Here is a 10,000-nt window from a genome sequence, read left to right on the forward strand (position 1 = left end):
CTATAACAAGTATATATTTTTCATTTTTCAGGTCTTTTGTATTTTTCCATTTGGTCCAAACTTTGTCTCTTTTGTCTTTTAACTCCCTACAACTTTTGTTGTACCAGCACTATACATATTCTTTTTCTTGTTTTTGTCTTGGGACATACTTTTCCACTCCTTTTTTGTAATTTTTTGTCAAAATATTTCATTTCTTTTCCACTGTTGTTTCTTCTTTGCATATTCCTTCCCAGTTTTCTTTTTGAAAGAATTCTCTTATTTTATCAAAGTTTGTTTTTTCATACATCATTCTTCCTTTTCTATATTGTTCATTTCTTTCCATGTATTTTTCCTCATTTAGTTCCAGTTCAATCAGGATATGGTCACTTTTACTTATTGGTGTTTTATATTCAATCTTTTCTACTATTCTAGGTTCAGATGTGATTATTAGGTCTAGTCTCGATGGTTATTCTTCATTTCTATATCTAGTGTTCTCCTGTATCCACTGTGTCATTGTATGGTCAATAATCATCTCGAGTAGAACATTTCCCCATGAGCCGTCTCCACCCTTTACTGTCATCTCTTCCCAGCAGACTTCTTTGCAGTTAAATTCGCCCATCATAACTATTCTTCCTCCATCTTCCATTATCTTATCTAATGTTATCTTTGTGTCCTCTAACATACTTTTATGTTCACTCTCTTCCCACGAGGCTGTTTTTGGAGGCACATAATTTATCACAAACTTTTTGTTCTTCTTATCTCTGTCTTCCACTTCGATCATCATCATCTCTACTGTATTCTTTCCATGTGTGACACTCTTCACGTTTATATCCTTCTTAGTCAGGAACATAACTTCACCCTCTTGCTTTGTCTCTCTGTTTCTAATTCAATAATTATATGCGTCATGTCCTACACTGTTGGGTGGTAGTAGATCTTTTAATTTCGTTTCTACAATTCTCATTATGTCCGGTTCTTTTTCCTTCAGATGATCATTCAGCTCATTCAATCCTGTTATTAATCCATCTATATTTGTGTAAGACACTCTTAGTTTTCTGCCACTTCCATTGTATTCTCTGTTTCCCTTTTGTTTTTCTCTGGTATGTCGAATTTCCTTACTTTCATATTCACTACTCTCCAATAGAATTTCTCTTTTTCTGACTCTGTTCTGTTCTCGTTTTTTTCCTAAGCTTGTTGTGTTTTCATTTTTTCCTCCTCTCTTTCCTCTTTATTCATTTCCCTTTTTATCCATACCTTTTTATATTGTTCACTTGCTGCTAGTTTTCCTGTTTTTGATAAGATATTCCCTGCCGTCGTTTGTGACCTGAATTTAATCTTAATTGGTCTGGTCTTATCTGTACTATACTCTCCGAATCTAAACTTCTCTTCAATTTGTTTCATGATTTCAGGTTCATCTTCCTGAACTAATTCTAGTAATCTGTTTACTTTTTCATTTTCCTCATTGATTCTTGTGGTTCTATCTGGGTTGTGTTTCTCTTCCATTCCTAATATAATTATACATTTCTTTTTATCTGCTAAGTCTCTTACTATATTCTCCTTCTGTCTCATCACTTTAATAACTGAGTCTTCAGTTTGTTCTTTCATTTGCTGTTTAATTATGTCAGTAAATACAACTTTACTGTTTTCTTGGATTGTCCTCCAACCCTTAGCTTCTTTAGCTATGGCCTCTTTGTTGTCTTTATTATTCCTCTTTAATTCTTCATTCTCCTCTTTTACTTCTCTTAACTGTCTTTTTAGTTCTTCTATTTCTTTAGTTAAGTTTTTGTTCGCCTTTTCTAGTTCTTCCAATCTTTCAACCCTTTGCGCAATTTTTGACATATTACCGAACCTAATCTCCCAATGTTCGGTCATTTGTTCAAGTTTTTCATCTAGTCTTGCCAGTCGGGGGAGGTTGGTATCCGCCCCCCCCCCTCATTAAATCCATGGAAATCATCATCCTCACCTTCTGTTGTGCTGCTCTTATCTATGTTTCTAATCTTTACATTTTTGTTAGTTCCTTCATCGTCACTAAATTGCTCTGGCCCGCGCTTGTTTACATGGCGTCTGCCTGCCTGGACCAAGTCCTCTCCTTCCTCATTTCCTTCCATTTCCCTCAGTAATCCCTCCCCTTCTCCTTTTTTTTCCTCACTTTCCCACTACACCACTAGCAATCCCCTTCCATGCAAATACAATAGGTACTTCCTTTGCGTTGAGATCCACGAAAATTTCACTTTTTCTTCAGGACGTCAATCCTCGCCGTCTGTCCGACGTAAGTGTGTGTGTGTGTGTGTGTGTGTGTGTGTGTGTGTGTGTGTGTGTGTGTGTGTGTGTGTGTGTGTGTGTGTGTGTGTGTGTGTGTGTGTGTGTGTGTGTGTGTGTGTGTGTGTGTGTGTGTGATTCACCACTATGGTCTTTGTATCATGTGCTGGACACGTGATCGACAGCTATTTCCCTCTCGGAGGAGAGCTCAGATCTCGTATGACCGATCTATGGGTAATGCTGTGACCTTACACGCACACACAAACCCAATTCCCCGCCCACGAGAGTTGGAGTAACGACTCGAAGCGCAACGGTACTGAAATTATTTTAGCCCTGGGCACGATTTGAACCCGGACCGCGCCAATATGTGTGTGTGTGTGTGTGTGTGTGTGTGTGTGTGTGTGTGTGTGTGTGTGTGTGTGTGTGTGTGTGTGTGTGTGTGTGTGTGTGTGTGTGTGTGTGTGTGTGTGTATGTGTGTGTGTGTGTGTGTGTGTGTGTGTGTGTGTGTGTGTGTGTGTGTGTGTGTGTGTGTGTGTGTGTGTGTGTGTGTGTGTGTGTGTGTTTGTGTGTGTGTTTGTGTGAGTGTGTGTGTGTGTGTGTGTGTGTGTGTGTGTGTGTGTGTGTATGCGTATGTGTTTCTATGTGTGCGTGTATGCGCGTGTGTGTATGCGGGTGTGTGTGTGTGCGTGTGTGTTTCTGTATGTGTGTGTGTGTTTGTGTGTGTGTGCGTGTGTGTGTGTGTGTGTGTGTGTGTGTGTGTGTGTGTGTATGCGTGTGTGCGCGTGTGTGCCTGTATATGTGCTTTTGTGTGTATGCGTGGGTGCGTGTGTGTATATGTGTGTGTGTTTGTGCGTGGGTACGTGCTTGTGTATGTGTGTTTGTGTGTGTGGTTGTGTGCGTGCGTTTGTGCAAGCATGTGTGTTTATGTGGGTATGTGTGTTTGTATTTCTGTGTGTGTGTGTGTGTGTGTGTGTGTGTGTGTGTGTGTGTGTGTGTGTGTGTGTGTGTGTGTGTGTGTGTGTGTGTGTGTGTGTGTGTGTGTGTGTGTGTGTGTGTGTGTGTGTGTGTGTTTGTGTTCGTATGTATGCTTGTGTGTGTTTTGTGTACAATTTATTGTATACATACATATTGTTACATATACCAGTATCCTATATATGTAATGTATGAATATATTGATAATTTTAGTGAAATGATGTCAGTTATTCAGCGGACGAGAATTGAGCGTTATGTTCTGGACGTCACATGTAGGGAGATATCCAAACGTTTTGGGTCGGCGTCTTAATGTTGTATTGAATCATGTTTAGCCCTAAAAGATGCGTTATCATTTTTGTGTATTGTGCTATAAACATGTCAAACCGGATTATTATTATGTTTTTCTGTTGATGTAATGCAAACTATGTATTAGTTCAAGCTATTGTGTAATATGTTTTCGTCCTATTTGCACGAGTAGTTTCGCAAGCGTCCGGGCAAGTACGTTTAGTCTGTCTTGGCCAATCAGGTTCAAACTCCATAGATGCTGGTTCTATGGGGCAATCAGGGGTGAGTTTGTTCTGTAAAAAGGGGCGCTCTGTGCGCGTGGAAGTGAGAAAGAATTAAGAAGCCCAAAAGGGAGGATGTGGTAGCGGAGATTCCACGGCTGTGTTAATGTAAGTCTTTACTCTTCCTACTTATATATTCTAACTCAGCTATTAATTAGGATATTATATGTGAAGTTTATGGCAGTGACGCGGGAAGCCTGGTGACTATTTCTCTTTTAACCCTATTCAAATTATATTTAAGAACTTGGTATCATGTTTAGGATTTGGTTGTAAATCCTTAATTCAATTATATGTCCTTTATTATAATTATCTTGTTATTACTGTTAATTCAATGAATGATGTTAAACTTTCCTTTTGTTTCATTTTTTGAAATTTTTCATTATGGCGCAAAATTTAATGGAGACCTTGAACTGTTTTATTCTGTGAGCAGATATCCCGAAAGACATAGAGTCTTGGGAATGATTCATATAATTTTAGAATATTTTATGTTACTCGTAATTTGTAACAATATGTTCACATAGTCGTATGCTTAACTCGACTTTGATTCTTCTGTAGGCGCCAGTGCTGTGTTAGTGATGGCGGGGAAAGAAGGAGTTAAGAGTACCTCCCAACCCCGTCGTAATACATGACGTGGTATACGACTATACCATATATGTATGTGTAAGTGCGTGTGTTTTCTTTAGAGCATCTGTGTACAAAAGTGCCTCCGGTCGACAAAAGAAAGTAGAGAGGACGGCTGGCAAAATTGGCTCTCAATTCCGATACGACTAGAGGTGTCCCTGACAGTATTAAAAATGAAAATAGTAAATAATTACAAAAACAAAATAAAATAGAATAAAGTGAAATAAAGAAAAAAAGAGATAAATTGTCACATTATTTCCTGGGCCCAAAAGGGTGTTTTACTTTGTCATAGTACATCAGAATCGATAATACTATATCAAAACATGTTGTTCATACAAAATATATAATTAAATTATGTGTGAACTGCAAGTTTAATGACATTGTAATTTTGAAAATGAATAGACAGATAAGCAGACACACTGACCTTATTTGCCTCGGTGGAAGAAAGTCAAAGATTTAATCAACATTATGAAATCTAGTGATGCTTCAACAGAAATTGGGATATATCAGTATTATTATTATTATCTTTTTTTTTTCTTTGCAAATTTAATTTCAATCAATTTTAATTCACTCTAATATCGTATTACCTGAGTGCAGAGAGTACATAAAGCTATTTGTCTTTTTCCAGTCATCTGGGGTCTATCGAACATACTGTTTTAGACCATACAAATCGAGATTTCTTCAGGGTCTTTGCGAGTCGTGGCTTCTTCCTGGGCCGATCTGCTCGCAACCCATCTTCCAAAAGCCTGTTAATCACAATCCTGGGATTCTAATTAATTTCATCTTCAGCCAACATGGTTTTAATCTATCTGCAAGGTGTTTTTTATCATTTTTTTTTCCAAGAGCCGTTTTCACTTTCTATCAGCCCTTGGTGAAGTTTTCTTCTTTCTGTCACATTTCTTTTTTCCACCATAAGTCTTGTCAACTCCCGTTGCAGTCTACTCGACGTCAAGTCTTCTCATCTCTGTGTTCCGAATGGAAATGGTCTTCCTTAGTGGGCTGGAACGGTCCTCCCCTACACATCACAACCATTGATTGGTACTCCGTCGCTGTAGTACAGAGGTGCAGGTGCTAAGTACCTCGCATACTATTTGTGTTCCTGTCATCAAGATCCCTTGTGCTCTTTAATGCTCCCCTTTTGACGGTTGACTTCGTATGATGTATTCTAGAACCCTTTAAATAAATTAAAGTTCTCAGTGTTTGCTTCGATCCCCAGCAAATTTAGGAGCATCCGGACTTACAACTCTCTCGTATTTAGGGGCGGCCGAGAGAACCTAATTATTCGTCTGCCCTCACAATATATATATATATATATATATATATATATATATATATATATATATATATATATAAAAATATATATATATATATATGTATATATATATATACACCACTACGATCAATAAATAATGAGAAAATGTCAGGAGAGACACTTTATTTTCATAAGCTTACAAAACTTTGTCTCCTTGAAAGTAAATGCCTCTCGCATCTCCATACTTCTGCATGCGTCTCTCCCAATCCTGGAAGACCTCCTCAAAGTCCTTTTTCAGTAGTCCCTTCAGGTAATTTTCCGATGCCTCTTTCAGCTCTTCTGTTGACTCTACCAGCCTCTTACAGGGTGAAGGGTGGAACTAGTCGTAGCTCAGGCCTTTGTTTTTGAAGACATGACTCGTGAGTTTCCCTGAGCAGCGGGTGTCACTCGAAGCCGGATCTCGATGTTCTTTCCTTCACACATTTGATGAGATCTGGCAGTCAGGTGGAGCTGCTGCCAGTAGGGGTTGGACAAGACTCACGGTCTTTCCTGATTTGACAGTCAGACCAAAACGGGAATATGCAGACTGGAAGTTACTGACCGACTGCTGCCGTTCTTCAGGAAATGGAGGTAGTGTTCTTAGATCTGAGTCGGGATAGGATGGAAACTCCTTAGTCAAAATTATGCTTGACCTCCACGGCAGGGTTGTCCAATGTCATCCCATCATGCATCACTTGGATCGTCTGAGACCTGCCCACATAGCTTCTCTCGGGAAAGTGTCATACGTTCTGGAGCCTTTTCCTGTATGTATTTGGTACAGAAAATAATGTTCCGTCAAGGAACCCACATTCAAGCTCCGGTAGGATTTCCTCTGTAATTTCTTTATGACGATTCAGGATGGCCCTGTCCAAGATCTCCACACTGGAATCATCAGGGCCAACAACCGGGTCTTGATGGCGATTCCACCGTGGTCAAGTAGCTCGATTGGTATGTGATCCGGTCCCGCGGGTTTTTCTCGGCGCATTTGCTTCGTGTGGTACATGTGTGACGTCATACATGTTGCATGGGATCTCAGTGTGACGTCATGGAGAACCTGATGAGACTGAATACCGGGTAATCAGGTGAAAACTTTGGTCGATGAGGCCCATTTATGTCTTTCATTTATATATTTATTTATTCTTTTTTTTGTTATCTTCCTCATCATTTTTTCATGGGACATACGTTGACAACGGTCAGACCTGAGCAAGGCCTAGGTCCAACAGAAAACCATGAGAGTCTCAGAGGTTTTTTTTTTTCTAATTTGGCGAAAGATAAACGATTTTACTCCTCTCAGGAGGAGCCCTAGTGAATGCATTGGTTAGTTTGCACCATATCTCGAAACCTTCGAGATTCCGAAAAATACACCTTGGCATCGATCTTTTTTCTTCTTCCTTTTTTTCTTTTTTCTTTCTTTTTTCTTTTTAAGAGACTCTTCTGTGTCTCGCTGTCTAACCCTTACCCCTGGAGATCCTGCGGGTTATTTTCCTTCCAAGACCACTTCTGCATCCAAGAACCAGAACTGACCTTGTGGAGTCGCTCATGGGGCTCTTCCTTCTCGGCGTCGCGTGCTCTCGTCTTTTCGGTCCTGTCGCCTCCGGCCGTCGGAAGCGTGAGAGAAACGAGGCCTGAGGGCGGAGACAGAAAAAGGTCACCATAGATTAGCTTGCTCAAATTTTGACCAAGAGTAAGTAAACAAACAAACATACATACATACATACATACATACATACATACATACATACATACATACATACATACATACATACATACATACATACATACATACATACATACATACATGCATACTTACATACATACATACATACATACATACATACATGCATACTTACATACATACATACATACATACATACATACATACATACATACATACATACATGCATACATACATACATATATACAAGGGAGGTAGCAAAAAAAGGAAATGTATAGAAACCATTCCCACCCATTCCATCCCCTACATACCCCACTCCCCTCTACCCTCTTACCTTCCTCTTATCTTGGCGTACGCCCCACAGGCGGGCACTTCAGTTTTTCATGTGGGCAATGTGATTTTTAGGAGGGGGGGGGGCAATTGAGGGCAACTGAGGAAGTCTGGGTCAATTTTTCATTTCTTTTTATCTTATTCAATTTGTTTTGTTTTTTATTTTTCATTGATGCATTGTTCTTTTGAAGTGATTTCATACCAAGGTTTTATTTTTTTTTTCAGCTGGAAGAGAGTTTATTTTTCAAATGATAAGAATTGTATACCATCACATGAGGGACATCAAGGATTAGGTGATTAGGTGGGACATGACCAAAAAAAAAAAAAAAAAAAAAAAAAAAAAAAAAAAAAAAAAAAAAAAAAAAAAAAAAAAAAAAAAAAAAAAAAAAAAAAAAAAAAAAAATCGAAAACCACTGAATTAACCCATTTATCTGCATCAAATTGCCTTGTCTTGCTACACACAACAGTATCTGTAGATCTGCCACCATAATCAATGTACTTGAGCGAGCGAACTCCGGCCTGAAAAGAGTTTTGACCGATCGACATCCTCCTGTGTCAGGACCCCGAACCTCCACATGAGTCACACCGCCCGTCCTTCGCCGGACCTGATTCCGCGGAACGCGTCTCCGAGTTGAAAGTGTTATCCTTTGAAACGCCGCGATCGAGGGCACTTGAATCGAGGGTCACAATAGGCGGCCAGCAGGAGCAAAAAGATGTCTAGACTTCGACGAGTGAGGCCGGGCAACAAGGTTGGCCATTAATCATGATATAGTGTGTGCGTACGTGTGTGTGTGTTAGTGTGTGAGTGTATGTGTGTGTGTGTGTGTGTATGTGTGTGTGTATGTGTGTGTGTGTGTGGTCAGTGTGTGTGGTTCACCATGGTCTTGGATCACGTGTTGGACTTGTGATCGATAGTTATTAACCTCACGGATGAGAGCTCAGATCTCGTGCGACCGATCTATGGGTAATACTGTAACCTTCACGCACACACACACCCAACTCCCTGCCCACGAGGGTTGGAGTAACACCCCGTAGCGCAGCGATACTGAAATTATTTCAGCCCTGGGCGGGAGTCGAACCCGGACCGCCGTTGTGGCAGGCGAGAATTCTAACCACAGCGCCACGAGCTAGGTGTGTGTGTGTGTGTGTGTGTGTGTGTGTGTGTGTGTGTGTGTGTGTGTGTGTGTGTGTGTGTGTGTGTGTGTGTGTGTGTGTGTGTGTGTGTGTGTGTGTGTGTGTGTGTGTGTGAGCACTTGTACGTGCATTCGTGCGTACCTGTGATTGATACATACATTTACACAACTCTATTCATAATTGGGCAGTGATTAGCTCACAATATCCCGTTATCCCCATCTCTCTGTACCTGACTCGAGTTGCCCAATTTGGTTCAGATCATTACTACGATTCCTGCAATAATTGCGGATTAATTCTGAGCTTCACCATGGACGTTTGCCCTCTTGTCAAACTCGGATTCTTGCGCTGCGAATAGCCTCGGCCACTGCAACGAAATGTATTCATGTGAGTGGGCGAGTTTGTGTGTGTGTGTGTGTATTTTCCTGGTTGTATCCTACGGGAAAAGGAGTTATGCTCGTGGTGTTCCGTCTCTGTATCTCGCAGTATCTAAATTGTTTTTAAATTCGTGTAAGGTTTTTGGACACAGGATCGTTTTATCCAGTATGTTCCATATAACCACCACTCTTTGGAGAAAGCTGTTCTTTTTTTTAGGTCTCTTCTATAACTATTCTTTTGTGTGTGTGTGTGTGTGTGTGTGTGTGTGTGTGTGTGTGTGTGTGTGTGTGTGTGTGTGTGTGTGTGTGTGTGTGTGTGTGTGTGTGCGTGTATATGCATCTGCGTATATGGATCTAACTAATTCAATTTATCTAATTGTAATACACACTATAATGTTTATTCTTGTATGATTCCATCTGTTTTATATTAGTCTTGCAGAATTTAATACCTTTGCAAAATTATTTCATGATGGCCATTAAATATGCATTTTTTATACTTGTCCCTATGACCTTGTAACCTTCTTGTCATTGATCATGAGATATCATTTGTCAGTTTGATCTTTTTCCTTGAATATTCTGAAAAATTATTATCAAGTCACTCCATCCACATCTCCCTTTCTATGAAGGTAGGTCAGGATGCTTTCTTTATCATTTGGTTCGCTCTGTCTGCATGGAGAGGTCTCTGCTCTTTGGAGCAACGGTGAATGATCGACAATGCTGATAATGGTTAATTAGCCGGCTGAACTCGATGAGAAATTAATCCTTCACTTACCATCACTGAGTAAATAAACTGAAAGGACA

This window comes from Oratosquilla oratoria, unplaced genomic scaffold (genome assembly GCF_046742065.1).
Source record: "Oratosquilla oratoria isolate Oo_2021 unplaced genomic scaffold, ASM4674206v1 SCAFFOLD47, whole genome shotgun sequence".
Classification (NCBI taxonomy): Eukaryota; Metazoa; Arthropoda; class Malacostraca; order Stomatopoda; family Squillidae; genus Oratosquilla; species Oratosquilla oratoria.